Below are 8,449 nucleotides of genomic sequence, written 5' to 3'. Positions count from 1 at the left end.
AATAAAGTGTATTATGTTCTTAAACTATACTCGAGACTAAACATAAAATATAATAAACAAAAGGAAACGAGAATGTTTTTATATTTAAAAAAGTATCTGAGGAGCACAGATATTATCTTAAAGAATTAAGTAAGTAGGTACCTAATTTATAAATCAAATATTTATTAGACATTTTGATGTCTAATAAATTAATCATAATCTAACTTTACTTGAACTATATTATGGAGCATTGAGTTTAAATAAAATAATCGCATAGAAAAGTTTACAGTTCCGTAGTCAAATAATTTTTTTTTAAATGTTTACGTTGTCTAATTATCAGTCTCACGGGGTGATTAATGAACGACTAGACACGATGGTTCCTAAATATCGTTAGATAGATAAATAGAATATACTTTATTGTACATCAAAAAGATTAAAAAAATCACATAACACATAGATACAACCTACTTAGCGTACAACTTTGACGGCCTCATATGTAACGCATAGCGATCTATCGGTCATTATGGAATACATTCTTTTGATATTAACATAATTTAAAAAATACGTGTTGATTAAAAGTCGTACTCTCAATATGTCTAATAATGAGTAAGTTCCTGTAGCCATACCATATGGCGGGAGCATTTGTTCGCCCACGGAAACAGGAAGGTACATTATTTTTACAATGAACAAATGAAATTTTATTTACGCTAGACATAAAAAAAATTATATAACACCGAATGAAATTTTAGGTTATAATTATATTGTTCAGCCCCTGTAAATACGTTGTTTGAGTCGAGGTAAATAAAACTAGAAGATTTTAACTGAAATTTAAACCACGAGCATAAATCCGAAGGTACCGATTTTTCATGCTTAATTTGTATTTAAAATTAATCGTGCAATCTTGCGCGGCGGTGATGGAAAACAACATTGAGAACATGCATCTTGCATGTGCCGGACGAATTCTGCCACATGTGTGTTACGTCATAGCTCCAATGCGGGAGCAGCGTGCGGAGACTCCGCACCTCTTACAGAGGAAAGGAGACCTTACTAGACAATAGGACAATCACGAACTGTTCCTACTACTTTCTATAATAAAATTACGTATGTTCTAAAAATGACATCCTGTTTAGGTGGTAGGGCTTTGTGCGAGCCCGTCTGGGTAGATACCACCCACTCATTAGATGTTCTACCGCTAAACAGCAATACCTAGTATTGTAGCGTTCCTTTATCGCGATTTAAAGGATAAGTGAGCTAGTGTAACTACAGGGACAAGGGACATAACAAGTTCGTTCCCAAGGTTTGTTGGCACAGTGGTGATGTAAGGTATGGTCAATATAGGTATCTTTCATTGCCAATACACGTCAGCCTACCTGTAACATACAAAATATAAAAACTAACCTTTGATTTAGATCTAAGCGAGTTTGAAAATGTTCGTGAATATGGTAGTATGACTTTCCCTGAACTTTTCTACAGTGTATTTAATCGAATAATCGAATTTTTATTCGAATAATCCAATCGATATTTTAAATAGACTATAGCTACTCTATTTACGTTTCTTTTAAGGAAATATTTGGAGACGAAAAACCGTCGCTATTGATATTTGTTTTCCTATAAACGCTTAAGTAACTTCCATATTATTTATTTTATCATGCTTAAATTAAATGTTTTTAATAATATTCGTATAAGTCTTATTTACATGAAAGACTTAAGTAAGTATATACAAAATGAAAATAGATATTGTTCAAATCATGACCACGTGGGTTGAAGCATTTCCCGTTTATAACAAGGAACAAATGGATTTTCTTGCTCAACGTCGATCTCAAAGATAAGAAGATAACGTATATTCAGTAAAAAGGAATTTTTGACAGTGAACATTGCCAGACATAAGAAAAATTTAATAAAGATGGGTGTTCGTTAATCAAATTTCTATGGAATTAAAAGTACAATTTTCATGTACTTTCAGCAACTCTTATTCTCGTTTACTTTTGAATGATTCGAGCAAAATATGCTATTGCTTCTCTGTTAATGCTACTACAAAACAAAACCGACTTGAAATTTTACCTTTAATGTGGAAACTGTGCCTATATGATACATACATAATTTGAAACACCGAAGGGTGAAAATTGAGCCCGATTACTATTGAACTATTATTGAGTCTTACACCATAAATTTGCTGTAAAAAGGATGAAATAAAACAGCCCTACTAGTATCCGCTTTACGATACCATGATGGCGGCAAAAAGGTGATCATGAAGAATTATCATTTAGAACTTATTATGATAAGCGGCATTCAGCTCATATAAAAGATTTAAATATGGCTTTCTATATTATCATTTATATTTATAAATTCGCACCCAGGTATTAGATAAAATAAGTAAGGAATTATATATAAAAAAGTAACTTTTAATAAAAAAAAAATGTATTTCCTTATGGTTGAAGCTTGCTTCATACCAAATTTAACCAAAATCGGTTCATAAATTTAGCCATGAAAGCGAAACAGTCATACAAACGGACCGACTAACAGAGTTACTTTCGCTTTTTAAAATAATATTATAGATTTTAATTTTATTACATTAATTACTTGTGTTCTCTAATTAAAATTATCTGTTAGTCTGTTTATTTGTTCCCATTGGTAACGTAAGGGATGGGTAATAATTCTTACAGTCCCGATATCTATTCGCGGTGGTGGCCATGTACCATCAGACCTTTTGCCCATCTACCTAGCCTACTTTATATATAAAACAACACATCATCGAACTATATAGCCTTAATGTTTTTATATATTTTTATTTAAGCGTTCCTTATTATGCTTCAGTTTACGTGTCCACAGTTAAACTAGAAACTATGGTATCAGTTTCTCATAAGAAGACTCAAAGGGAAACCTTTTCAGTGTCCATAATTTGCGTTTATCCTTGTGTGTACGTACTGTCTTTATTCAATAATAGACTGCATTGTTTTATGTATATAACGTTATGAGGGTACTGATAAACTTTTCGTCCAGGTCACCATCACATATGTATTTTATAGGTGTGTAGCATGAACACAATGTACTGGCTTTGTGATTATTTTACAATGAAAAGCATTTTGTATTTTTTTTTGTAAAGATGAACAGGACATTGTCAACATATTGAGAATATAAGTATGTATTTAAAAAATTTTTAATTTTTATTTATTTATATGAGATTTATTTAAGTAGAGGAAGTTATATGAACTTGTAATTATAAGGCAACGTTTATATATAACCATAAACATTAACCAGGTTCTTGATGTAACGAAGCCAGCTCAACGTAAATATCAGTTATATTTTTGGTAAGAATCGTTTCAAATATGACGATGTCCTCGAAAACATGCTAAAATTACATGTAAGACTTTTTTTTTTCGAATACGAATCTGAAAGTCGTATATCTACTAATATTATAAATGCAAAAATAACAGTCTGTATTTTACTCCTTCAAAGCTAAGCTACTGAAAAGATTTTGATAGAATTTGGTTTGGAGCTCGAAACTCAAGGATGGGCGGACATAGGCTATCTTTTTAGTTTAAATTTTTCCCCTAACTCGCGAGCGAAGGTGCGGGCGAAAACTAGTTAACTATAGACATCGTGATAAGATTGGCTTTATAGACATAGATTTTTTTTAATGTTATACCTATGTGTAGTTAAAGTCGTCTAGAAAGTCTAGAGAATAACTGATTTATTAGGTTTTTATTTTAAATATATTTAACGGTACTCCGATATACGAACAGAAACCTTAAGAGCTCTTTCACACTTGCGGTTTACCGCGTATACAAATAATACTGAGGTTCATCCTGATTCCTGCACTTGTAAAATTCAATTGAATTACGTTCTCAATTACAAGGAACGTTTCGGCCTTTTGGGCGCAATGCGTAAATTATCACACCATGTATTGCTTTAGAAAACATACTCTTAGTGGTAAGCCGCGTCTTGTTAAGTATCAAAGATCTCGTTCCGGTTGAGGCTTGAATCGTTTTACTATTGCAATGCCTTTTAAATGTATATAACTTTTATGACATACACACATATTCTTGACTTATTTCATGAGCTGTAATATTGTATGTTTAATTATGTTGAATTGGTTATAATTGTTAGTGGTGTTTTTCAAATTTAAAAGATATTTTATAAATCTTGTGTACGTACTATATTTTTATAAGTAAAAACAAAATAACATAATATGATTTTAATTTTAAGACAGTTAAGATATTAATGATATTTTTATTATTGTTTATTTATTTAAGTATATATGTACAAAATTAAAATTCAACCAATGATAAAATTGGCTTAGCTAGTTTTTAGTTTGTATGGTCGATACGTAATATAGACGTTGGCGTAAAGAGAAGCAATCTAATTTACATAATCAGCATTTGTGGTTACAATACACATATGGTTTATCGTTCAAAAACCTATAAGTTTTATTTTAAAAAAATCTAAATTATATTTTTAAGATTATAGAATTTTATTATGAAAGTATAATATTCAATAAAGCTTAGAGTATGAACATGTTTATAATATAATCAAACACAATAAAAATAATAAACGGCTTAAAAAGATCTCGTTGTTACCCTATCTAACTGGTCAGTTATAATATTAATGACATAATCATAAAAATTAAACATGAACACATAACGTGAAATAAAAATTTACAATTCAAAATTGGAATCGGATCGTGGAATCGTGACCCTATTTAACCTCAAAAATCGGGGTCTTGTGAAAAATAAAAAGAACAAGAATTGTCACTGGCCGTAAAAGATTATTCTCGGCTATCGCAATTTCTCCTATTGTCCGGACATCCATTAATTTTTTTCTTCACACAGCAGCAACGGGTTTGCCTGCCCTCGTTGCACAAAGGACGAATGAAAAGGTGGTATGGTTATTCATAAGACGGGTCGTCTGTGTCTACAGGCGAAGAAAGGTGAAACCGTAGTTTAAAGGTCGAGAGGTAATTGATGGTGTCACACCATTGAGTGATATTATGACTTTGTCTAGTGATTGGTTTAGTTGAATGAGCAATTTGAATGGTACTTTTAGATTAATTCTTCTTTTCGTTGCTAAGCAAAGGAGTTCATTGTATAATAAATAAAACGTTTCATAACATTTAAAAATATTGTAATAAGTTATGATTTGTTGTAGATGAGCTTATGATTACATCATTTTAATATAATTTAAAGTCATTTAAAATGTTTATAATAACCAGGTGGTTATTACAAACATACACTGTTATTTAAATGTATATAAAGTTAAAGTAAATGTATATTTTTCAAACAATAGTTTTTATTTTAATAATGGTAATTTTAATTTAAAAAAAAAATTACAATGAGGATTTTTACGATTTTAATAATAATTATTAATATTTGAATACCTTTGAAGTATCTGTCATGAAGCCAAATACAACTGTTATGTTGATTAACGACATCTAAATCTTATTTTTATTGAAATTCAAATGATAACAAAGATTATAATCTCACCAATGTAATCTCTTAAGTTACTTCCTTATCCTCATATTTCTAAATCGGGAATTTTCACAAAGTGCAACCGTTTTCATGAGTTTTAGCTTTTAATAATATTTTTCGATTTATTTTACAAATTTTATTTTTTGTGTCATCTGCCATTCGGATTTCTGTACCTTTCAATCCTCCACTAAACGATAAGAACGTTGAATATCTTGGAAATTATCGAATGATCTAAATCCTTATTTGGTCATAATTGATTTAGAGGTCTGCTAACGAGCTTGTACAAAATAACGTTAAGTTTTGAGTCCATGTTTGGTCAAAAGCGATTTAGAGGCATCTGTCCAATTTAAATCGTGATGTTCCTAAAGAACTCGACAGTAAATTATATATAAGTTTATTATTATTATACTTAAGAATAAGTTATATATAATAAAAATTTTAATGATATTGTATGTTTTCGATTACGAATAATTTAATTATTGGATTTTTATACCAAACTAGTTTTCTGCCGTGGTTTTGGCAGATGTTACGTATGAAAAGCCCATGTCTTTCCTTGGGCTTCAAGCTTGCTTCATCGATACCAATTTCAAAATTGATCCAGTGGTGAAACCGTAAAGCATAATAGACAGCTACTTTCTCATTTATAATATTAGTATAAATTAGCTGTGCTCCATGGATTCATCCGTGTTTTAAGTTATACATGTCTATTTTATACATATGATGAGTATTTGCGTACAGTTGGTTAACGTATAGAGTTACTGCTCCGCTCTATGGTCGTAGCAGGAATTTATATAGCCATTAACTTTCCTCAATAAACAAACTATCTGACGCAAATGTAGCGCTAGTATTAATAAATATGTATTATAATTTACGCTCAAATACATTACGTCTCATATATATTAAGTATTTTTTTTTAATTGAGTTGTAGATCAACTATAAAAATCTATGTCAAAATAATTGGGACAATGATAAGTACGAAACTTCAAATGTCTATCCGATTAAATTAGATCGATGATAAGATACGAAAGAATCAGTAACAAAAGGTAATAAATATACACCTTAAAGACTTATACGCCCCTTTTTAACAATTTACAAAGGGTTGAAAATTGTATGCGAGAACAAATGTCTAACGCCGTGCCAAATTGAAGATGACGAAGCGGAAACTCTGAAACAAAGACGTGGACCAAAATAACACAAAAGATGGGAAGTTGTTAAGAATTGTATTAAAAAAGGAATTTTTATTGTTTTTTTTTTATTATTTTGAATGTTTATCATTTAATTATAATAAAGAAAGAGTGGGTAATAATAAAGGGTTATTTTTACTGATTAATATTTAGATTGCATATAAGCTTTGCAAGTGCATTTAAAAAATATACATAAGCCATACCAAGCATTGGTAAATTATTTCATACGTTCAGTTTATGGAAGTTACCTAAAAAAAAAGATAAAACAATTAAAGGAATTGTTCTTGTCCAATACACCTAGGTGGTTAAGTGATAAATAAATAACCGATTACAGTATACTTAAAATTAATAAATATTTAAAAAAAAGGTTATATCATTTTTGTAGCTTGTGTAAATTTAGCAGAATTAATCATATGAATGTACCGTCGACCGTGTAATGAGACCAGAATTCTATGAAGAAAATTAAACCCTCCAGTGCATTGTGTAAGTGTACTCGAAGTTTCAACGCAGATAAGGAGATTGTTCGTTACCGTAGTGTCTGCGGCCGATATATGACGCTCGATTCAACTGGTGCTTTGGTGCTCCCATGAAAGCTAGTCTTAGAAATAAAAGCTAATAAGTCCAAACACATTTGAAAGCTATATTCAGTTGGCGTAGTACCACCCTACCATTAAGAAAATCCAGTTGCGTCGCAAGTCGGCATGGGAATGTTCGGGGGGTCAACGTCATTCGGTCCGTACTTGTCCCGGGTAAGCAGTGCGTATTATTATTTCGATAGATGTTTTTATTTTAGGGTCTCGGATCCGGTCTGAGCGCCCCCTCGCTCGCCGCCTCGCGGCCGGCTGTCGGACGCGGGTTGTTCTCGCATCGCACTCTGCATCTTGATCTTACGTAACTTGTCAACTTAGTCGCAATTCTTAAAACATTTTTCGCGAATTGTTTTATTATTTATTTTAATTCGTTACTATATTTACTTCTAGATATAAAACAGTTGGCCTTTATAACATTAATGTTGGTCACGTATGTAGTATATTATACTGTCAAGATATATTTCTTTGCAATTATTAAAATTACTTTTGATTTAATATTTAATATGTAATTAAAGTTAGATTACAATTTTAATCCACGCGCTTTTAATTCAGTTGTACCGTTATTTTTTTAAATATCATTCAAATTATTTATGTCGACCCCAGAGAATAATATATTTCTCAAATAAAGAGCGCGTAGCAGAATCCCACCGCCTCGCGACCGGTTCTCTCGATCAATCTCGACCATTGAAATCGCGAAAGCGATGGCCGGTGCGAATTTCACACCAGTCTAGTCTAGACTTTAATAATGTCGCAATAGGCAGCCTAGGTCTCTTTCAATGCCTAGAACGGTGAGAACAAATAACGGGCACGTAACGCATGATTGAATTCACTCTATTCCTTTTATTGTATAAGCTGGTTGCAATTAGTATTATACTGTTATTAAAAGCCAGATCTTTTCAACCTATGATTTACTTATCTACAGACAATATTATTTATTTGCATCCATTCCATCCATTGAATGAGTGTAAAAACGTGTATTGAAATGTTATGTGAAAAACTGCTTATATAAATGTCAAATTCAGTTAGCAAGTAAAAATCACGCGCCAATCTCTTACCCGATACGTATTCCATTAAATTGATTATCGAAAAACAATTATCAGATGTTTATTATCATATCCTATTGTTCTTTTTTACAAGCGCTCATAATAAATAAATAAAGTATTAAGAATTGCTGCTTAAGCTAAGCCTACACACCGGTACAAAACAGTAATTAAGTCTTAAGTAAGATTTT

The sequence above is a fragment of the Nymphalis io genome, chromosome 13 (assembly GCF_905147045.1).
Source record: "Nymphalis io chromosome 13, ilAglIoxx1.1, whole genome shotgun sequence".
NCBI lineage: Eukaryota > Metazoa > Arthropoda > Insecta > Lepidoptera > Nymphalidae > Nymphalis > Nymphalis io.
This window is presented reverse-complemented; position numbering follows the sequence as displayed.